At 46.1% G+C, this 23,267-nt stretch overlaps 1 pseudogene; it reads right to left on the bottom strand.

The window, feature by feature from the left end:
• Positions 1-1,426: 1,426 nt before the first annotated feature.
• On the bottom strand, positions 1,427-1,971 carry LOC135276247 (small nuclear ribonucleoprotein Sm D2-like; annotated as a pseudogene).
• Between the last annotated feature and the right edge of the window lie 21,296 nt (positions 1,972-23,267).

Here is a 23,267-nt window from a genome sequence, read left to right as displayed (position 1 = left end):
AGTGGCCCCTTTGCATCACCTCAGAAGGTGCCCAGGCATCCAGGTGGACCAACCTGTGCTCTTTAGAAACAACACAATTTAGGGTGCAATTGCTCAGTCTCCCAGCTATTGGGAAGCCTGCGAACACATTATCCTACTTTGGAATCTGCCACAGTTCTATTTGGAAGAAACCTAAGACTGAGGTTAACCATGACAGTCCCCTAATTTTACACATGAGGAAACTGAGGCCCTGGGAAGGGGAAGTTTTGGGGGTGTTTTTGCTTTGTTTCTGAAAATCAAGTAATTGGCAGGTCTCCTGGCTCCCAGTCTGGCATCCACCACGCTGGCATCATAACACATTGACCTCGCCCCGCATAACTCAGCCCTGAACACAGTCGAGGCATTCAGTAAATGCTTATCGGCAGACTTAGGGGCTTTGTGTATGAAGCTGATGCTTCTGCCACTCCATGGGTAGAACATAAGGTCTGAGTTGTCCATCCATACGTTAGGCTGGGATCTGCCAACATCTTCTCTCCTTCCAGTCCCTTGTACTAAGAACTCATGTTTGTAGAAAAATGAAGAAAGTTAGAGGAAGTGTTTCTTTTTTTTTTTTTTTGAGATGGAGTCTTGTTCTGTCTTCCAGGCTGGAGGGCAGTGGTGGGATCTCAGCTCACTGCAATCTCTGCCTCTCGGATTCAAGTAATTCTCTTGCCTCACCCTCCCAAGTAACTGGGACTATAGGCGTGTGCCACCATGCCCAGCTAATTTTTGTGTTTTTAGTAGAAATGTGGTTTCACCATGTTGGCCAGGCTGGTCTTGAACTCCTGACCTCAAGTGATCTGCCCACCTCAGCCTCCCAAACTGCTGGGATTACAGATGTGCGCCACTGCACCTGGCCAAAAGAACTGTTTCATGTGATCCATGAGCTAAAGGTTTTACTGAGCTCAAAACGACATTCAATAGTTTTCTTCCTTTTAACTTGTTATACTTGGTGAAGAAAGATGGCTCTAAGGAGGAAAGGACACAAGCAGAAAGGAGATGTAGGAAGCTGGTGTTTCTTTTTTCCTTTTCCCTCCAGGAGAAGAATAGACCTGCCAAAATTGAGAATAGTAGCTCTGTTTCCAGGAAATCCTCTCTATGAGGCTTAAGATGTTCAGAAGTTTCTCATAGTCCCCACAGAAGGTGAGAATAAGGTTAGGAGTCAGTGCACCCTAGAATATAGAGGAATGACGTGATTTAACCAAGAACATACCCCAAGAACAAAACGCTTCAGCATGGCATACCCATATATAGTGACCTCTAAAATTACTAAGTGTAAACAAGGCTCACTTGCCACCCTCGCCCAGTCCTTTTTTTTTTTTTTTTTTTTTTTTTGGAAAAAAACAGAGCTTTATTATTCTCAACAACAGCGGCAGTGGTCTCCTTAGGACAGGGGAGTGAGTTCTGTTGACCGATAGGGATAAGTGGCTCCTACTTGCCGGTGATGAGCGGGTTCTGCAGGACCACGATGACTGAGTCCCCACGCAGGAACATCTTGGAGATGTAGCGGTCTTTGTTGACTGGCTTGGACTTCTTGCCCTTGCTGCTCGAGTACCTCAGTCCACATCTTCACGTTCTCCAGCATCAGGTTGCGGTGCCTATCGAAGGCCTTCGTGCGGCCCAGGAGTTTCTTATTGTTGCGGCAGTTGATGAGCACTTGGGTGTTGTTCTTGATGGACTGAGTGAGCACAGAGGGTGAACCCGAGTTAATTAAATTCCTCCGCCTTTCGATTCTGCAGCTCCTCCAGGGTCATCTCATTCTTGGGCTTGTTGAGGAGGCTCATGTTGGTGACTAAGCTCTCGGTTCACTCCCGTTTCCTCCACGTTGCTGCTGCCTGAGGAGAGGGAGAGCGCCCAGTCCTTTTGTAACTCTTCTCAGACCTGCTCTCTGCCACCAGCCTATTGGAGTCAGACACCACTTCCTCTGTTAAACAGAGCAAACCACAGAATCATCTTTTCTGCTGCTCTAAAAACTTCTCATCACTCTTAAAGGGAGTTGAGAGAAGAAAAGAAAAGGTCAAAGCTTCATTGCGTCAATGTCAACCCTGTCAATTTAATGCATGGATGGATTTGCACGTCTTTTTCCATTTTTTGCTCGGCTGATATTTGGGTTTCTTTACACACCTACATCTGCCTGTAATGCTTGTGGGTTAACTAAGATTTGCTCTGGTGAATCAAGGGCAATGTATGTATGTGCCAGGACTTCACTCTCAATGGGAGCATTGTTGCCATCTGAGCAATGAATCTCCCATTACACAATATTGGGAATTGTTTGACAAGCATACTTAAAACACACACAAGCACACACACATAACCTTCGCATAGCTGAACCTGAAAATCTTCTGGCCTTGGGATTGGAATTCTTTCTCTCCCATGGCATGGGTAGATTTATTCAGAAATATTTTGCAGTTTGAGATGCTGGGAGAAAACGTGTTGGTAAGGTGTTCATAGCATAGCACACATAGCTACGGAACTATGTGTGTGCATTAGAGGAATTATTCCCCTAGGTGTCAGGTGGAACGGCTGTGCCCCCCTGGGGATTCACAGTCTGATGTCACCACCATGTCAGTGTCATGTACTAATGCCTACATGTCCAAAATGACCTACATACTAGTCACCCGGAAAATAGAAATAGTTTTAGACACAGTCTCTGCTTTGGAGAGCAAGAGAAGAAATACAAATATAGAATAGTATTTTTAAAATTATATTTAGGGTTGATGTTATGTTGGTGTGTTAAAAAGGTAGGGGGCTGAGCCTGGTGTCTCGCACTTGTAATCCCAGCACTTTGGTAGGCCAAGGCGGGCAAATCGCTTGAGGTCAGGAGTTCGAGACCAGCCTGGCCAATGTAATGAAACCCCATCTCTACCAAAAATACAAGAATTAGTTGGGTGGTAGCACATACCTGTAGTCCCAGCTACTTGGGAGTTTGAAGCAGGAGAATTACTTCCACCTGGAAGATGGAGGTCTACATAGAATGGTCACAGGAGCGGAGGGCGAATAAATGACCATTAATATGAGAACTTAAATGTCCAACATCATGGGAATGGTCAAGTAAATCGTCATAGATCTCATCAGTGGTACCATTAAAATAAGATACACAAAGACTATGAAGCTACGTGGAAAAACCAGCCTGAGTTCAGGTTCAAAGGCAAAATATAAATGTGGGCTGGGCATGGTGGTTCACACCTATAATTCCAGTATTTTGGGAGGCCGAGATGGGAGGATCCCTTGAGTCCAGGAGTTCAAGGCCAGCCTGAGCAACATAGGAAGACTCTCTCTCTACCAAAAAAAAAAAAAAAAAAAAAAATAGACTGGCACAGTGATACATGCCTGTGGTCCTGGGAGGCTGAGGTGGGAGGATTGCTTAGGCCCAGCAGGTTGAGGCAGCAGCAAGCTGTTATCACACCACTGCACTCCAGCCTGGGCAACAAATTAAGACCCTGTCTCTGTCTCTCTCTTTCTCTCTCTGTATATATGTATACATATATATCACATATATACTGTGTATACAGACCGTGATTATAATTATAATGAACAAGCTATGTTTCTATAGGACAAAAACTTGAGGGTAACAAAATGTTTTTTTAAGTTGTTAGTGGACAAATTAGTCATTTTTTTCTTTTATTTGTATTATGTTAAGCTTACAACAATGCTTGTGGATTGAAGTTGGTTTTTTGTTTGTTTGTTTTTCTTTTTTGAGACGGAGTCTCGCTGTGTCACTCAGGCTGGAATGCAGTGGTGCAATCTCAGCTCACTGCAGCCTCTGCCTCCCAGGTTCAAGCAATTCTCATGCCTCAGCCTCCCAAGTAGCTGGGATTACAGGCACATGCCACCACGCCCGGCTAATTTTTGTATTTTTAGTAGAGACAGGGTTTCAACATGTTGCTTAGGCTGGTCTTGAACTCTTGACCTCAGGTGATCCACCTGCCTCAGCCCCCAAAGTGCTGAGATTACAGGCGTGAGCCACCGTACCCAGCCAAGGTTTTTTTGTTTGTTTGTTTAACTAAAAGGAAGAAAACTATTGTAACTAATGTAAATGTAGCTGCTCACAACCTCAAAAAAAATTTATTAATATCACTGGAAAAACCCGAATGATCACCAACAAAAATAATAAAATCCCGCAAACCCAAATTTATGTGCTGCAGCAACCTACAATAAATAAAAATGTATTTGGTAATATGCCATGAAACAGAGCATTGCAGATTTTCACAGCCGGATTTTCACTAAACTCCCTGCTACAGTGTTACTGAAAATTCACTTTTCTTAAAACTATTTACTTAAAAGAAGAAGGACGTCTTCATCTTGCCTTTTTATTCTCTCAACAAAAGTGCTTCTGTTTTGCATCATTATTTTATATTGAAAAAGAGGTGGCAAAACTATTTTTACCTCTTGTGTTGATCAACCCAGCCAGGAAGAATAATTGCAAGACCACTTAACTTTTAATTCGCTTATGAGTGATTCCTCCGATCATCCCTAGAGAGGACACTTTCAAGTCCCAGAACCTCGCTTTCCTCACCAAAATAGCCTTCAGAAAGTGGCCGTGCAATATTTTTGCCTGATTTGCCTTGACACTGCAGATGAACCACAGAGGCAGCAGTCTGTTCTCTGCATAGATGCGTTGTAATAAGCCTGACAGTTTCAAGATTAGGTTCATTAACTCAGCTCTGATATTCACTTCCAACCCTGACAACGCTGAGAAAACTTACATCTAAGCAGTGGTTATAACACTTGAGTTGGTTTACACATAGGTACAACTACGGAGACAGGATTTCCAGGCATTGGGTTTGCAAATTCTCTAGAGAGAAACTAGAAACTGAAACCCTCTCAAGGTTTTTTTTTAAGAAATCTTATAGGTTTTGTTTGCTTGCTTCTTTAGTTACAAGAGTAATTTGCATCTTGAATTTCTTAACTGGGTCATGGCTTATTGTTCTCTATTCCTTTTGATAAATTTGAAATATTTACAAAATATGTAAGTTAACATCCAAATACTTAAAAATATTTGTTCACTGAAAAACTGTCTAAACAGTGAGAAGTGTGTAAACTGAAAAGTTAACAATAAACCCTATTGAACCCATATCCCAGAGGTAGCCACGATGATCAGTTTGCTAGAATTTTTTTAAAAAATAAACATGTACAGGCTGGGTGCAGTGGCTCACGCCTGTAATCCCAGAGCTTTGAGAGGCAAAGACAGATGGATCACTTGAGGTCTGGAGTTTGAGATCAGCTTGGCTAACATGACGAAACCCCATCTCTACTAAAATTACAGGAGGCTGAGACAAGAGAATGGCTTGAACCTGGGAGGCGGAAGTGGTGGTGAGCCGAGATTGCACCTTTGCACTCCAACCTGGGCAACAGGAATGAAACTCCATCTCAAAAATAAAAAAAGTAGCTGGGCATGGTGGCACATGTCTGTAGTCCCAGCTACTTAGGAGGCTGAGTCAGGAGGATTGCTTGAGACCAGGAGTTGGAGGCTGCAGTGAGCTATGATCGTGCCAATGCTCTCCAGACTCGGTGACAGAACGAGACCCTGTCTCAAAAACAATAATAAAATGCCATAAAATAAAATTCAAACAGTAGGTAAGGGGGTCAAACAAAAACCTAAGACAACTTCTTGTGTTTCCTTCCAGAATTTTTTTCAATGCTTATTCAAGCAACTATATTCATATCCACCCTCCCACCCACTCACTTCTTTTTTTTAAAGCAAGAGAGATCACACTCTACTTATATGGAACGTGTCACTTTGAAATCATAAAGCTAAGGACAAATCGATACGACCCCTTATCGACATTAGCTGAACCACAGCTGGTTCCAAAAACTCCCGAAACCCTTTCAACAGGTGTTGCCTGAATTTACCTTTCCCCTAGTAATGCTGAAAAAAATAATTTTGGTGTTTTTTTTTTCCTTTTAATTCCATGCAGGGTTTTTTCTTTCTTTCTTTCTTTCTTTTTTTTTCGCAAGTGAAGATTCAGCAGAAGGTGTTAATCCAGGCACTAAATCTGGAACATTCTAATCACTGCGATATTTTGTATGTCTCAGGCAGAAAATGTGTGAAGATGCCAGTTTGTTCTACTCATACTTTGCGGTCCTTCTCGAGGTGATTCTGCATATGCTAATGATCTCACGTCAGCTCACACCTCAGACACCTCCGGGACCTGTTGCCCCTAACATCAGTGCTACAGAAACCCACCCAGCTTATGCTCTTCTTTCAAGAGGGGGCGCCTTATCTGATGCACTCAAAATCTACTCCCTTCTCCCAAGCCTTTCTATTTATATAACTGCATAATGTTTAATTGTACAAGGAAGCTATGAATCCTTCTGTATTCATTTCCTATGCTGTGACAATTGACCACTCACTCAGTGGCTTAAGCAACACACATGTATTCTCTTACAGTTCTGCAGGTCAGACGTCCAAAATCACGACGTCCTCAAGTCAAGGTGTTGGCAGCACTGGTTCTTTCTGGAAACTGAGGGAGAATCAGCTTCCTTGCTCTTCTCCCAGCTTCTAGAGGTCTCTGTCCATCTCTGCCTGTCTTCACACCATCTCCTCTGACACTGACGCTCCTCCCTCCCTCTTAGGAAGCCTTTTGTGATGACATTGGCCTCACCTGGAAAGCCCAGGAGCCGCGCCCACCGCAAGGCCCTTCACTTAATCACACCTGCAAAGACCCTGGTGCCACAGTAAACAATGCTGACTGGGCATGAGATGTGCATGTAATTGGGGAATTATTGTTTAGTCTTACACGCCATCCTCCTTTACAAATAAATAAATTAGAACAAAGAAACTAAGTTCTCCTTGGCCACCTAACTATTCATCCTTTCTCCCCAGGGGCGGCCACACTCCTTGGTGTGAATTTTTCCAGACTATTTTTATTATCTAACATATATACATATGAATGCACAAAAGATTTATTTAGTACTGTTTGGGTTTTGTTAAAAATATGGCATCCTATTCTGCAACATGCTTCTTTCTCTGTTTTGAAATCCATCACTATTAATACACATAAAACTAGTTCAGCCTCCACTTTTTAAAAACTACTTCTTACTGCGGTACAATATACATAAAGTTTATCTTTTTTTTTTTTTTTTGAGACAGAGTCTCTCTCTGTCGCCCAAGATGGAGTGCAGTGGCTCGATCTTGGCTCACTGTAAACTCCGCCTCCCAGGTTCAAGCGATTCTCCTGTCTCAGTGTCCCAAGTAGCCGGCATTACAGGCGTGTGCCACCACACCCGGCTAATTTTGTATTTTTAGTAGAGACGGGGTTTCTGCATGTTGGCCAGCCTGGCTTAAACTCCTGACCTTGTAATCCACCCTCCTTGGCCTCCCAAAGTGCTAGGCTTATAGGCGGGAGCCACTGTGCCCAGCAACTTTATCATTTTAACCATTATTATTATTATATATTTTTTTGAGATGGACTCTCTCTCTGTCATCCAGGCTGGAGTCCAGTGACATGATCTCGGCTCACTGCAACCTCCGCCTCCTGGGTTCAAGTGATTCTCTTGCCTCAGCCTCCCAAGTAGCTGGGATTACAGCACCCAGCTAATTTTTTTCTTTTTTTTAGATGGAGTTTTGCTCTTATTGCCCAAGCTGGAGTGCAATAGCATGATCTTGGCTCACTGCAACCTCTGCCTCCTAGATTCAAACCATTCTCCTAACTCACTCTCCTGAGTAGCTGGGACTAGGCATGTGCCACTACGCCTGGCTAATTTTTTTGTATTTTTAGTAGAGACAGGTTTTGCCATGTTGGCCTGGCTGATCTTGAATTCCTGACCTCAAGTGATCACCCGCCTTGGCCTCCCAAAGTGCTGGGATTACAGGCGTGAGCCACCACGCTTGCTGTGTTATTTTATTTTATTTTATTTTTTGGAGACAGAGTTTCGCTCTTGTTGCCCAGGCTGGAGTGCAGTGGCTCGATTTCAGCTCACTGCAACCTCCACCTCCCAGGTTCAAGTGATTTTCCTGCCTCAGCCTCCCAAGTAGCTGGAATTACAGGCATGTGCCACCACTCCTGGCTAATTTATATTTTAGTAGAGACAGAGTTTCACATATTGGCCAGGCTGGTCTCAAACTCCTGACCTCAGGTGATCCACCCACCTTGGCCTCTCAAAGTGCTGAGATTATAGGCATGAGTCACCACGCCCAGCCCTTGCTGTATTTTTTAAGTGCCCATGAGGGGCTGAGCATGGTGGCTTACACTTGTAATCCCAGTACTTTGGGAGGTTGAGGCAGGCGGATCACTGGGCCATGAGGTCAAGACCACTCTAGCCAACATGGTGAAACTCCATCTCTACTAAAAATACAAAATTAGCCAGGCATGGTGGCACATGTCTGTAATCCCAGCTACTTGGGAGGCTGAGGCAGGAGAATCAATTGAACCTGGGAGGCAGAGGTTGCAGTGAGCTGAGATCGTGCCACTGCACTCCAGCCTGGGCGACAGAGCTAGACTCCATCTCAAAAAATAACTTGTGCAAATCCTCTAACCTGTCTGTGTTAATTTCCTTGTCTATAAAACGGGGATTAATAATAAGTATGCCTATAATGGTTTGAGGATCACATAAAGTGATACAGCATTTTTCACTGTTAAAGAATACATGCTCTAAGAAATCTATGATATCAGCTCCATATTATCGTTTAAGGCTCCCTTTTTCAAAAAATCTCACCTGCATGCTTTATTTATCTTTTCATAAATTTATTGAGCATCTACTATAACTGAGGCACTGTTGTAAACACTGGGAATACAGCAGTGAATGAAACAAGCAACGCCTTTGCCCCTATGAAGTTTACGTTCCAATAAAGAGAAAGTAGATGCCAATCACCTAAACTAGTTATATCACCAGGATAGTGTCAGGTGACAATACAACCAGATCATATGCAGCCCTTTCTATTATAGTGACACGGTTGGGTTTTATTTTGAAAACAGTAGGAAACAATGGAGAAGATTTGTTTGTTTGTTTGTTTGTTTTGTTTTGTTTTTTGAGATGGAGTTTCATTCTTGTTGACCAGGCTGGAGTGCAATGGTGCAACCTCAGCTCACTGCAACCTCCACTTCCTGGGTTCAAGCGATTCTCCTGCCTCAGTCTCTCAAGTAGCTGGGATTACAGACACACATCACCACACCTGGCTAATTTTTATATTTTTAGTAGAGACAGGGTTTTGCCATGTTGGCCAGGCTAGTCTCGAACTCCTGACCTCAAGTGATCCACCTGCCTCAAGTGCTGGGATTACAGGTGTGAGCCACCATGCCCTGCCAATGAAGAGTTTTAAGCAGGGAAATGACAATTCACATTTTTCAGGTCCCTCTATATCTCAATAAAGCCACTTTTTAAAAGGTCCCTTTGGCTATTTGTGGGGAAGCAAGCGGTCATGCAAGGCCGGCATTGCTTGTGACAGTGGTGCCATTTCCCCCACCACTGGGCCATCATTTGCTATGTGCTTGTTTGTATTCTTTTTTGTAAGATGCCTGAAACCTTTGCCACCTGCGTTTGACCTGTCTCTGCCAATTGGCTGTAAACTTGAGGGTCAGGAAAACCAGACAGTCTTCTCTTTTTTTTTTTTTTTTTTTTGAGACAGAGTCTCACTTTGTCACCCAGTCTGGAGTGCAATGGCAAAATCTTGGCTCACTGCAACCTCCACCTCCCAGGTTCAAGCGATTTTTCCGCCTCAGCCTCCCGAGTAGCTAGGACTACAGGTGTGTGCCACCACGTCCGGCTAATCTTTGTATTTTCAGTAGAGACAGGGGTTTCACTATGTTGGCCAGGCTGGTCTCAAACTCCTGACCTCATGATTTATCCGCCTCGGCCTCCAAAGTGCTGCGATTAGAGGCATGAGCCACTGCGCCTGACCCAGACGGCCTCCTCTACAGGATCTGAGAGCACAATTTGTGTAAACAGGAACTTTTTTTTTTTCTGAGACAGGGTCTCACACTGTCGCCCAGGCTGGAGCTCAGTGGTGTAATCACGGCTCACTACAGCCTCAACTTCCTGGGCTCAAGCGACTCTCCCACCTTAGCCTCCCAATTAGCTGAAACCACAGGAACATGCCACCACACCTGGCTAATTTTTAAATTTTTTTTGTGGAAATGGATCTTGTTATGTTGCCCAGACTTACAAAGGAACTTGATTCATGGTGGTAAGTGATGATGTACAGTTTTTTTTTCTGTTTTTAGAGACAGAGTCTGGCTCTGTTGCCCAGGTTGAAGAGCAGTAGCACCGTCACAGCTCACTATAACCTCAAGCGATCTTCCTGCCTCACCTTGGCCTCCCAAAGTGCTGAGATTACAGGCATGAGCCACTGCTCCTGACCTGAAGTGCAGTTTTAACAAGAAACTCCCTAGTGCCGGGTGTGATGGTTCACACCTGTAATCTCAGCACTTTGGTAGGCCAAAAGGGGCAGATCGCTTTGAGCTCTAAACACTGAGAATATAGCAGTGAACCAAACAGGCAACACCTTTGCACCCATGAAGTTTATATTCCACTAAAGAACAAATAGATGCCAATCAAGTAAACGAGTTATATAACCAAGATAATTTCAGGTAATAATAAAACCAGATCACATACAGCTGTTTTTATTATAGTGCCACAATTGGATTTTATTACAAGAATAAAATGCAATCGTTTCAGCCTGGGCAACATGGTGAGACTCCATCTCTACTAAAAATATGAAAAAATTACCCAGGCATGGTGGTGTGCACCTGTAATCCCAGCTACTCAGGAGGCTGAGGTGGGAGGATCACTTGAGCCTGGGAAGCGGAGTTTGTGGTGAGCCAGGATCACACCACTACACTCCAGCCTGGGTGACAGAGCAAGACCCTGCCTCAAAAAAAAAAAAAAAAAAAAAGAAGAGGGCCGGGCGCGGTGGCTCACGCCTGTAATCCCAGCACTTTGGGAGGCCAAGGCAGGTGGATCACGAGGTCAAGAGATCGAGACCATCCTGGTCAACATGGTGAAACCCCGTCTCTACTAAAAATACAAAAAATTAGCTGGGCGTGGTGGCGCGTGCCTGTAATCCCAGCTACTCAGGAGGCTGAGGCAGGAGAATTGCCTGAACCTAGGAGGTGGAGGTTGGAATGAGCCGAGATCGCGCCATTGCACTCCAGCCTGGTTAACAAGAGCGAAACTCCGTCTCAAAAAAAAAAAAGGGCGGGGGGAGGGGGAGGGGGAGGAGGAAAGGACCGACCTAGCCCAGATAACTTGGGTTGTGGTCATTGAGAGGAGGAGCAAAGGACAGTACTTTGCTTCTGGGACCTCAATTTTTCCATCTGAAAAATGGGACTAATTTCTATCTCCACTACAAAACCAAGACTTTATATTGACGGAAAAACATGCATGTAGCAGATCATGCCACCTTGATAAGCCAGGCCTTGGCGGCCTGTTTGTGGTGCGTGGTTCTCCTGACGCCTGATCGGGCTCAACAGACAAAACAAAAACACCAGGCGCCCTTTCTAACCCCTTCTCCTACCGTCTCAGTTGGAAGGGTGTTTGGGTTATTTCTCTGAATTTGAAATATTTCCTTTTGTTCCAGGAGAGAAAGACTGCTAACCAGGTTGAGTTATTCCTCTTCCCTGAGAGGCAAGTTTTGGAAGCTGTCTGAGGTTGCAGCTTGCTGCCACTGAGTAGCTGGGCAGCATTCCTCCCCTGACCTGTCTATTTTAAACCACACAGATAACTCAGGAGGCGGGGGCAAGACAGCAAAGGCTGACAAGTGGGTGAAGGACATCTGGCAGGAAGGGCTGGCAGCAGGAGGACAGGCTTTCAATGGCACGGATGGGCCCCCACTCTAGAGCCTGGGAGGGTGAGGAAGGGGCTTCGGTCCATGGTGGCCCCCATGTGAGGGGAAGGGAGGAGGCAGGCATGCTGATCAAGGCATCTCCCCCCACTTATTCATTCATTCATTCATTCAGCAAATATTGGCTTCTTCAAATCTGCAGGTTGTCTTTCATGGGTTCTGGACCATTCCCGGCCACTAGGGATTCAGAGGGTTCCCATGCCATGCTCTCTTGCCTCTCTGTCTGCAGCTCCAAACAAATGTCTGATGGCATTTCTCAAAGAACCTTCCAACTCTCCTCTTCTCCTTTTGGTATTTTCTATCTTTTTGTCTCTCTGTGTTACATTCTGGATAGCTTCTGTGTTTTTCGGACAGGGTCTCGTTCTGTCACCCAGGCTGGAGTGCAGTGGCGCCGTCTCGGCTCACTGCAACCTTCACCTCCCAGGTTCAAGCGATTCTCCTGCCTCAGCCTCCAAGTAGCTGGGGCCACAGGCATGTGCCACCATGGCCAGCTAACTATTTTTGTTTTTTAGTAGAGATGGGGTTTCACCATGTTGGCCAGGCTGGTCTCGAACTCCTGGGCTCAAGCGATCTGTCCTCCTCGGCCTTTCAAAGTGCTGGGATTACAGGCGTGAGCCACTGTCCAGCCATAACTTCTGATATCTCACTAATTCTTCCACCATGAACAATCTTCTGTCAGATACAATAATTGAGTTTATTCCTTATTTATTTTTTAAGTTTCTAAAAAGTTCCATTTTGTTCTTTTTGAAATCTGTTATGGCTGGGCGCAGCGGCTCACACCTGCAATCCCAGCACTTGGGAGACCCAGGAGGACAGATGAGCACTTTGTCTAAGTGCTCGTTTTTCCTTATGACTCTGAGCCTTACTTCTAACAGTTCTGGTGGCCCATGTGGGGATTCCCATCCTCCTTCAGGAGGGGGTTTTCAGTCACCCCACCCAGGAGGAGACATGTCCCACTGTCCCATTATGGTGGCTGCAGGGACAGGAAGGAGATGGAGACCCACCCGTTGTGATGAATAAATCCGGGCTCTGAGCAACGCAGGGAGGAGAGTCTTGCAAGACCACAGCGACCAAGTAACTCTGTGCACAGACCAAAGTAAGAAACGTCGTTTGAAAGTGAGTGTGAAGCCGGGTGCAGTGGCTCACGCCTGTAATCCCAGCACTTTGGGAGGCCATGGCAGGCAGATCACCTGAGGTTGGGAGTTTGAGACCAGCCTGACCAACATGGAGAAACCCTGTCTCTACTAAAAATACAAAATTAGCCAGGCATGGTGGTGCATGCCTGTAATCCCAGCTACTTGGGGGGTGAGGCAGAAGAATCGCTTCAACCTGGGAGGCAGAGGTTGCTGAGATCATGCCACTGCACTCCAGCCTGGGCAACAAGAGCAAAAACCCCGTCAAAAAGAGAGAGAGAGAAGGAAGGAAGGAAGGAGGGAGGGAGGGAGAGAAAGAGTGTGTGAATAGTGCTAAGCACTACTGCGGAGGGAGTAAGTCCTCTCTGTGGTTTCGTGGTCACCTCATATGGTTTGCGGCGGAAGCGGCCAGAGTGGACGAAGGGAAAGAAGGATAGACAAGAATCCCTAATAGGAGGGGTTGGGCCTCAACACAGCCTCTGGAGAAGGATGGGCAGGAAATCCCTCATAGGAAAGGTCGACCCTTAAAGCCCCAGTGAACCTCTAGAAGGAGGGAGGGAAGAAACGTCTCATAGAAGAGGCTGAACTCCCACCCCACTACCTCCGAGCTGGGAAACGTTTCAAGTAAGACAAGAAAAATAAAGAGTCAAAAGAGTGATGAAATTCCTTCTAAGAGTCCCTTAAGGCTCATGTTAAAATATTAGAAAGATAATGAAAGAACAAAACATCAAAGCAGCAAATGATAAAATATTGTTTTATCTGGACTCGAGGGCCCATGCTTAAACCCACAGGCTTCTGTCCAAAATGTAAGTCCAATGAAGAGAGATTTGTCAGCTCTCACTGGAACACGTTAGTGATAAGAGCCTGGCCTCCCGGGAGGAGACGGACTATGCTCTTTGTTGGAGACAAGGACCTGTCCTTTACCCCTTAAAAATCGGAGGGAACAAGCCAGAAACCGACTCCTCTGAAAGAGAAAAAGTCCCTGTTTCTAAACAACCTGCGCCCACCAACATGTGAGAGCCTCTAAATCATCTTCCTCCGTTCAGTGCCCCCGACCACCCCACTCAAACAGCTGCTGCCGCCTCAGATCCTGTTCCAGATCCTTCCCCTGCTCATGTTATTATTCCTCCTTACAACCCTGATTCTTCAGAATGATCATCCCATGAGCCTGCTCCCCCCCAGCCTATTAAGCATGAAATGAAGCAATGCCTAAAACCTACTCTCCTTTGTTCAAAGTGCTCTCGTAACAACCAGCCATACAAGAAGCACCTTTCTATGCAAACAAATTTACTGTACTAAAAAATCCTTTGTCTAAATGCTCATTTTTCCTTACGACTCCAAGACTTATTTCTAACACAGGAGGTGGAGGTTGCAGTGAGCTGAGATCGAGCAACTACACTCCAGCCTGGGGGACAGAGCGAGACTCCCTCTCAAAAAAAAAAAAAAGAAATCTGTAATTTTTTATAGCCTTCTATTCCCTGTAAATGTTTTCAAGCTTGATGATTTTGTTGTTGTTGTTTTTTAGAGACTGGGTGTCTCTCTGTCACCAGGCTGGAGTGCAGTGGTGCATTCATAGCCACTGTAGCCTGGAAATCCTGGACGCAAGGGAGCCTCCTGCCACAGCCTCCTGAGTGTCTGGGACTTCAGGTGACGCCACCATGCCCAGTTATTTTATTTTTTTTTTTTTGAGATGGAGTTTCGCTCTTGTTGTCCAAGCTGAAGTGCAATGGCGTGATCTTGGCTCACTGCAATCTCCGCCTCCCAGGTTCAAGCGATTCTCCTGCCTCAGCCTCCTGAGTAGCTGGGATTACAGTCACATGCCACCACGCGCGGCTGATTTTTTTGAATTTTTAGTAGAAACAGGGTTTCACCATATTGGCCAGGCTGATCTTGAACTCTTTACCTCAAGTGATCCTCCCGCCTAGGCCTCCCAAAGTGCTGTGATTACAGGTATGAGAAGCCACCATGCCCAGCCCAGTTAATTTTTTAAAAAATCTTTTGTAGTGTGGGGCTATTGCCATGTTGCCCTGGCTGTTCTGGAACTCCTGACCTCAAGCAATCCTTCTGCCTTGGCCTCCTAAAGTGCTGGGATTACAGGCATGAACCTGGCACACAGCCCTGATGATTACTTTTTTAAACCGTTGAGCATAACTGTTTTAGAATCTGTGTTGCATGAGTTCAGCGTCTGAGGTCTGTGTGAGTCTGTTTCTGCTGCCTGTTTCTTCTGGTTCCTGTTCACATGGTCTTGTTTCCTTATGGGCCATGTATCTTGGTAACTACCCTCGAAAAATTACGTGTGGGGAATTCTGTGAGGCCTAGAAGGAAGGAGCTCTCCTCCTCAAAGAGAAGATGTGCACCTGCTTCTGCTGCACTCTTACGGCACCGCCAGTCAGGGCGACCGACCTCAGATCAAGTTCCCTGCTTCAGTTCCCCGTCCCTCCAGCTGATGTGTATCCATGAGCAGGTAGGTTGGTGGCAACAATCTTTCAGGAATTATTTATTCTCCTTCTTCCTTTTTCTTTTGCTGGTTTGCGTAACACCAAGGAAAACTTCTTTACTGTCCCCTGAGTTTGGGGTCAGTGATAACCCTCAGTGGTTATCCAAGTAAATGTTTAGCAATCAGCTACCTGGAAATACTTGGGAAAAGGTACTTCCCAGGTATTTATTTTCATGAATGCTTTTGCCTTTAATCTCTCAGTATATTCATGATGCAGATATTTTGTACATAACAAGGTTAAGTGACTTGTGTATGTTCTATGTAAAACAGAGGCAGAACCAAGGCTAAGAAAGCAGCGAGTCCATCAACCAGCTTGAGAGGGCTCATAGGAAGTTCACCAACACCTTGAATGAGAATGACTGACTCTGGGGGATTCAGAAAACGAAGGAATCAGAAGAATGTTTTTTGTTGTTTTTTCCTGGGGGAAGACAAAGAACCTGGGCTGGGTGTGGTGGCTCATGCCTGTAATCCCAGCACTTTGGGAGGCCGAGGTGGGAGGATCATTTGAGGTCAGGAGTTTGAGACCAGCCAGGCAAACATGGTAAAACCCCATCTCTACTGAAAATACAAAAAAAAAGTTAGCTGGGTGTGGTGGTGCACACCTGTAATCCCAGCTACCCCAGAGGTTGAGGCAGGAGAATCACTTAAACACGGGAGGTGGAGGTTGCAGTGAGCCAAGATTGTGCCACTGTACTCCAGCCTGGGTGACAGAGCAAGACTCCACCACACAAAAAAAAAAAAAAAGCAAAGGACATAGAGTGGAAAGGGGGAAGAAAGAGTGACTTCACAGTGGAGAAACTGACCAACATGACCTCAGCAGGTGATCAAGGTCAACATCAACAGTGACAGGTTATAATGATTGTGTGCACCTTTGATAGGATTTGATGAAAATGGCATCCTCCCTAAAACCCATCACCCATGTCTAATTGTGAGAAAAATATCAAACAAATCCCGATAGAGGACAAAATTCCCAACCAGTGCTGCTCAAAACAGTCAAGGTCATCAAAACAAAATGTGTCAGAGAAACTGTCACAGCCAGGAGGAGCCTAAGGAGACATGACCACTAAATGTGATGTGGGGCCAGGCACGGTGGCTCACACTTGAAATCTCAGCACTCTGGGAGGCAGAGGCGGGCGGATCACCTGAGGTCAGGAGTTCAAGACCAGCCTGGCCAGCATGGTGAAACCCTGTCTCTACCAAAAATACAAAAATTAGCCAGCCGTGGTGGCGCACACCTATAATCCCAGCTACTCGGGAGGCTGAGACAGGAGAATTGCTTTAATGTGGGAGGTAGAGGTTGCAGTGAGCCGAGACCATGCCACTGCACTTCAGCCTGGGTGACAGAACGGGACCCTGTCTCAAAAACAAATAAATAAACGTAACGTGGGATTGTAATTATGAGACGGGTTTTTCTTGCCCTCTGCTCAGATAGAGTCGATTTACCAAGACTGGTATTGCCATAGAGAAAATGTTTAGTAAACGCACTGCCAATCAAGTGGAAGATGGGCGTTTACTATTCAAATCGGTCTCCCTGAAAATTTGGAGACTAGTGTTTTTTAAGTATAATATGGTGGGTAAAGGGCTAAGGAACTGGGAATGCTGATTGGTTGGGTCAGGTATGAAATCACAGGAGGTCAAAGCTGTCTTCCTGTGATCCGCAGCTCCTAGGTGGGATCGCAAGATCAGTTGAGGCAGTTTACCAGTCTGGGTGGTGCCAACTGGTCCATCAGAATGTAAGGTCTGAGAAACACTGTGAACACCAATCTTAGGCTTGATGATAGTGATGTTATCTCTAGGAGCAACTGGGGAGGTTGTGAATCTTGTGACCTCTGGCTCCACGATTCCTGAGCCATAATTTCTTTCCTTCCTTTCCTTCTTTCTTTCTATCTTTTTCTTTCTTTCTCTTTCTCTCTTTCTTTCTTTCCTTCTTTCTTTGACAGGGTCTTGCTCTGTTGCCCAGGCTGGAGTACACTGGTGTGATCTCCGCTCACTGCAAATGCCACCTCCTACATTCAAGCAATTCTCGTGTCTCAGCCTCCCGAGTAGCTGGGATTACAGGTGCACATCACCACACTTGGTTAATCTTTGTATTTTTAGTAGACATGGAGTTTCACCATATTAGCCAGGCTGGTCTCAAACTCCTGACCTCAAGCGATCCGCCTGCCTCGGCCTCCCAAAGTGCTGGGATGACAGGCATGAGCCACCATGCCTGGCCCTGAGCCATAATTTCTACCCTTGTGGCCAATTTGTTAGTTTTACAAGGGCAGTTTTGATCTCCAAGCAAAGAGGGGATTGTTTGGGAAAGGGCTATTTTCATCCTTGTTTTAAGATTAAACTATAAACTAAATTACTCCCAAAGTTGGCTTGGCCTACGCTCAGGAATGAACAAGGACACCTTGGAGGTTAGAAGGAAGATGTAATCAGCTATGTCAGGTTATTTTTATTATTATTATTTGAGATGGGGTTTCAATCTTGTCACCCAGGCTGGAGTGCAATGGCGTGAACTCAGCTCACTGCAAACTCTGCCTCCTGGGTTTAAGCAATTCTGCCTCAGCCTCTTGAGTAGCTGGGATTATAGGTGCCTGCCTCCATGCCTGGCTAATTTTTGCATTTTTAGTAGAGATGGGGTTTTATCATATGGCTAGGCTGGTCTCGAACTCCTGACCTCAGGTGATCTACCCACCTCGGCCTCCCAAAGTGCCGGGACTACAGGTTTGAGCCACCGCGCCCAGCCTAGATTTTTTTTTTTAAATTGTCATAATTTGGCAAAGGCAGTTTCAGGATCCTGAAACAGAACAGGACACTGGGGAAAAACTAAGGAAATTGAATAAAATATAGACTTTAGTTAATAACAATGCATTAATATTGGTTCATTAATTGTGACAAATGTATACCACACTAATATAAGATGCTAATAGCAAGGGAAAATAGGGGAGGGCTATATGAGAACTCTCTGTACTATTTTCACAATTTTTCTGTAAAACTGTTCTAAAAAATAAAGTAAAATAAAGTCAATTAAAAAAAAAAAAGAAGGCCAGGTTTGGTGGCTCACGCCTGTAATCCCAGCACTTTGGGAGGCCAAGGCGGGCAGATCATGAGGTCAGGAGATTGAGACCAGCCTAGCCAACATGGTGAAACTCTGTCTCTACTAAAAATACAAAAATTAGCCTGGCATGGTAGTGTGTGCCTGTAATCTCAGCTACTGGGGAGGCTAAGGCAGGAGAATCGCTTGAACCTGGGAGGCGGAGGTTGCAGTGAGCCAAGATCCCACCACTGCACTCCAGCCTGGTGACAGAGTGAGACTCCATCTCAAAAAAAAAAAAGGCTGCCGCATGCAGAATGAATTAGAAGGCAGCTCTGCAGGTGCTAAAGTAGCTTGGATTTAGGTGGCATGAAGGGATCGGGAAATAGGCTCCAACACAGGAAGTCGAGCTGACAGGTTGACAGGTCATGGGGAAAGGGAGGAGTCAGATACAACACGGAGATTTTTCAATATGAGCAACCAGCATACGGTGCCATTAACTCAGATGCACTTGACTAAGAGGAAAACAAGTTTGGGAGAAAATCTCGAGGCTTCATTTCCACCATGATGAGTCTGAGATGAGTCAGAAAGGAGCCATCGGGCCAGGCTTGGTGGCTCATGCCTGTAATCCCAGCACTTTAGGAGGCTGAGGCAGGTGAAACCCCCATGATGAAACCCCCATTTCTACTAAAAGTAAAAAATTAGCTGGGCAGGGTGGTGCGTGCCAGTAATCCCAGCTACTCGTGTGGCTAAGGCACAATTGCTTGAACCCAGGAGACAGAAGTTGCAGTGAGCTGAGATTGTACCACTGCACTCCAACCTGGGTGACAGAGCAAGACCCTGTTTCAAAAAAAAGAAAAGAAAAGAAATTCCTAGAATGTTTGAAGAGCAAACAACGTGCTAGAAAAGCACATACAGGCCAAATAAATGAAGATGGAGGAGATCAGCTATGGTAGTGAGGAATCAGGGGAGACTGCCTGGAGGTGGTGGTGCATAAAGATGTCCAATCCAGATGTCCCCAAAGCTGCCATCTTCCTGTTCTGGAGAAGCCAGTCCTCAGCCACAGCCACCACGCATCAGTCACCGCTAAGGTCTCATGGCCTCTAGCCAGGCTCATTTGAAAATAATCTTCCCTTTCTTTAGGCCATTGATTGTCCAGAAAAGCCAAATCATTAAGGGCCAGAGGTCAGGGAATTGTACCTGGCAGCTGACCAGGCCTTGTCAACACAGGGCCTCCGGCAGGGCTGCTGTTAGTGCCCGAGTTAGTTCTTCCCAGGCAGGGCGTGCCCAGCATGGATCTAGCTCCAGGGGAGGTGAAGGCCTCTATTTGGCATCTATGTGGGCCCATGCTGCTGCCCCAGGGTCCTTGCCGACCGGTGCTTTTTGCTCTATGCAGAGCAGAAAATTCCTTGAAGTGTTTCTCAATGCATCCTCCACTCGCAAGGGCCTTCAGCTATAAATAACAGCAAAACATGCTGAATAAGGGTTGCAGAAGGCTCGGTGATGAGACCGTGGCTGCAGCCTCTGCAGGCAGCATTTTGTCATCTACAGTGTGGGGCGAGCCCAGGCCTGGCTGCCCGGGGTGTTGGGGGAGCCCCCTCTGGGTCCTTGACCAGTACCTTCTCGACACTGAGCCTGGAGGATCAATCAGGTCACGCCCTGATCAGAACGCTTCAATGCCCCCAGTCTTCATGAAATAAAAGTCAGTCACCTCGCTATGGCCCCCAGGAGCCCTCACCTTCCTGTCCCTCCTCCTTCCTCCCTTGGGTTCCCCCTGCTCCGTCCCCTGGAACCTAGGAGTTTCCTGCCTCCTGCTGCCTCGAGGTCTTTGTACTTCACAATCATTTGTGGGACCCATCTCCTCCCCTTATTTTTTTCTCCTTAATGAGGTGAAATTCACATAACATGCACTTAACCTTTTTTTCTTTTTTTTTTTCTTTTTTTTTTTTTTTGAGACGGAGTTTCGCTCTTGTTACCCAGGCTGGAGTGTGGTGGTGCCATCACGGCTCACTGCAGCCTCCAACTCCTGGCCTCAGCGATCGTCCCCCCTCAGTCTGTGAAGTAGCTGGGACAATAGGCATGAGCCACCACGCATGACTAATATTTTATTTTTTGTAGAGATGGGGTCTCCCTCTGTTGCCCAGGCTGGTCTTGAACTTCTGAGCTCAAGTGATCCTCCCGCCTTGGCCTCCCAAAGTACTGGGATTACAGGCATGAGCCATTACAGTCATGAGCCATTGCACCGGGCTACTTACCCATCAGTATTAAATGTATTCACAATAGTGTGCAACCACCAGGTCTCTCTAGCTTCAAAACTTTCTCATCACCTCCTAAAAACACCTGTATCCAGTAAGCAGTCACTCCCCATTCCTCCCTCCCCATTCCTCCCTCCCCATGCCCTGGTAACCTCTAATCAGATTTCTGTCCCTATAGATTTGCTTATTCTGAATATATCATGTAAATAGAATCATGCGGTATTGACCTTCCCTGCCTGGCATCTTTCATTTGCATGATGCTGTCAACGTCCCTCTGTGTTGTAGTATGAACCAAGACTTCAGTCCTTTCTGCAGCTGAATACTGCCCCCCACGAGGCAGACACCACAGTTTGCAGTTTGTTTATCCATTCATACATTGCATTGTCTGTACTTTTTGTCTTTATTTCATTATTATTATTTATTTACTTTTTGAGATAGAGTCTTGCTCTGTCACCCAGGCTGGAGTGCAGTGGTGTGATCTCGGCTCATTGCAGCCTCCGCCTCCCGGGTTCCAGTCATTCTCCTGCCTCAGCCTTCTGGGTAGCTGGGATTACAGGTACACGCCACACGCCCAGCTAAGTTTTGTATTTTTAGTAGAGACAGCGTTTCACCGTGTTGGCCAGGCTGGTCTCGAACTCCTGACCTCAGGTGATCTGCCCGCCTCGGCCTCCCAAAGTGCTGGGATAAGAGGCATGAGCCACCGCACCCAGCCTATTTTATTGTTTTTAGAGACGAGGTCTCACTCTGCCATCCAGGCTGAAGTGCAATGGCACCATCATGGTTCACTGCATCCTCAACCTCCTTGGGCTCAAAGGATCCTCCTGCCTCAGCCACCCAAGTAGCAGGGACCACTGGTGTATACTACCACACCTGGCTAATTTTTAAATTTTTGTAGCAATGGGGTCCCCCTATGTTGCCCAGGCTGTTCTCAAACTCCTGGCCTCAAGCAATCCTCCCACCTCAGCCTCCCAAAGTGCTGGGATTACAACTGTGAGTAACTGTGCCCAGGTCCACGTTCAGCTTTTTGAGGAAGTGCCAGGCTGTGGTTAGGGTCATTCTTTCCTCTGCTTCCTTGTCATTCAGGACTCAGCTCCCATGTCACCTCCTCAGACCACCCCAGCTCAGACAGTGTCCGTGTCCCTCTCCCAAATCACTCTCTTGTCTGCCGCCATCTTTTCACCATCTGGGGTTTAGTATCCAGTAGGACATAGGTGATCTCGGACCTCTTATTCTGCACTGCAACCTACAGCCTAGCACAGTGCCTGGTAGACAGAATTTCTCAATAAATGCTTGCTGAATGACTGATCTCAGGTAGTCAAAGGTAAAGAGCTGTAACAATGTGAGACACTGTCATTGTCACCTTAGGTCGCTGTTAGGACCTCCTCCCAGTGACTCACCTGTATTTATTTATTTATTTTAGATGGACTCTCACTTTGTCACCCAGGCTGGAGTTCACAAGCACGATCTTGGCTCACTGCAACCTCCGCCTCTTGGGTTCAAGTGATTCTCCTGCCTCAGTTTCCCCACCACACCCAGCTAATTTTTGTATTTTTAGTAGAGATGGGGTTTCACCATGTTGGCCAGTTTCGTCTCAAACTCTGACCTCAGGTGATCCGCCCACCTTGGCCTCCCAAAGTACTGAAATTACAGGCGTGTGCCATCACGCTTGGCCAACTCACCTGTTTAAATGGTCAACTTCCTCCTCTTTGAGGAAAGAATAAAAAGCAGTAAAGTGAAACCTCTGGCAATGCTTCTTTCTCAGCCCTTTCCTGTTAGTGACTCAGGCAGGCAGCCCTTCGTGACAATTGCCAAGGAAAAACAAAACAAACAAACAAAAAACGAAAAGGTGGAAAAGAATTTGGGTGGAGATTAGATAAACATAGAAACCTGTCCACAGTCTACAGCAAAGGTTAAGGGCTCCAGTTCAGAGTTCAGGCGTTCAAGCTGCCTGTGTTAAGCTCCCAGTGCTGTGCCACTTAATTCTTGCAGGTTACTTAATCTTACTTTTCTTTTTCATATTTTTTTCTTTTTTTTTGAGACGGAGTCTCTGTCACCCAGGCTGGAGTGCAGTGGTGCCATCTTGGCTCACTGCAACCTCCGCCTCCTTGGTTCAAGTGATTCTCCTGCCTCAGCCTCCCCAGAGGTGGGACTACAGGTGCCCACCACCACCACTCCCGGCTAATTTTTTGTATTTTCAGTAGAGACAGGGTTTCACCGTGTTAGCCAGGATGGTCTTGATCTCCTGATCTCGTGATCTGCCTGCCTCAGCCTCCCACAGTGCTGGAATTACAGGCGTGAGCCACCGTGCCCAGCCTCATTTTTCTTTTTTGACAAAACTGTATTAACCATAGTAGCTGCCTCATGAACTTGTTGTGAGGATTAAATGCGTTAAAGTCACATAAAGTGGGCCAGGCATAGTGGTTCACGCCTGTAATGCCAGCACTTTGAGAGGCTGAGGCAGAAGGATCACTTCAGGCTAGGAGTGTAAGACCAGTCTGGGCAATATAATGACAATCCTGTCTCTACAGAAAATCTAAAAATTAGCCAGGCATGGTGGCAC

This window comes from Aotus nancymaae, unplaced genomic scaffold, assembly GCF_030222135.1.
Source record: "Aotus nancymaae isolate 86718 unplaced genomic scaffold, 86718_ANA_hifiasm-v0.15.2.pri h1tg000021l, whole genome shotgun sequence".
Classification (NCBI taxonomy): Eukaryota; Metazoa; Chordata; class Mammalia; order Primates; family Aotidae; genus Aotus; species Aotus nancymaae.
The sequence above is the reverse complement of the archived record's forward strand: the minus strand, read 5'-3'. Positions and strand labels throughout refer to the sequence as shown.